At 32.3% G+C, this 251-nt stretch overlaps 1 protein-coding gene across 1 annotated transcript in view; it reads left to right on the top strand.

Annotated features, from left to right (window-relative positions):
* The window catches only part of LOC106874769 (dnaJ homolog subfamily C member 28), a gene marked incomplete at its 5' end in the record, with an annotated part of 37,651 nt that overhangs the window by 11,976 nt on the left and 25,424 nt on the right, over window positions 1-251 (top strand). The window lies entirely within an intron of this gene.

The following is a 251-nucleotide window of genomic DNA, read 5'->3' as shown; positions in this document are numbered from 1 at the left end:
CATGTAAAAATTTAGATTCAGATGAATTAGGTACTTAAGTTGAGGCACCAGAATTTAGTACGGTAATATCCATAGTTTCAAAATAAGGTGATCAGAATCAAAATAAGCAACAGGATATCCAGAGGTAATGCAGTATGATCGTTTCAAGTGACTCCATTTAATTGAACAATGCAACCATTACATCAATTTAAATGCAGAGCAATCCTCAGCTGCATAAATACATAGAATTAAATTAAAACAGATGGACACAT

This window comes from Octopus bimaculoides, chromosome 27, assembly GCF_001194135.2.
Source record: "Octopus bimaculoides isolate UCB-OBI-ISO-001 chromosome 27, ASM119413v2, whole genome shotgun sequence".
NCBI classification, from domain to species: domain Eukaryota; kingdom Metazoa; phylum Mollusca; class Cephalopoda; order Octopoda; family Octopodidae; genus Octopus; species Octopus bimaculoides.
This window is presented reverse-complemented; position numbering and strand designations above follow the sequence as displayed.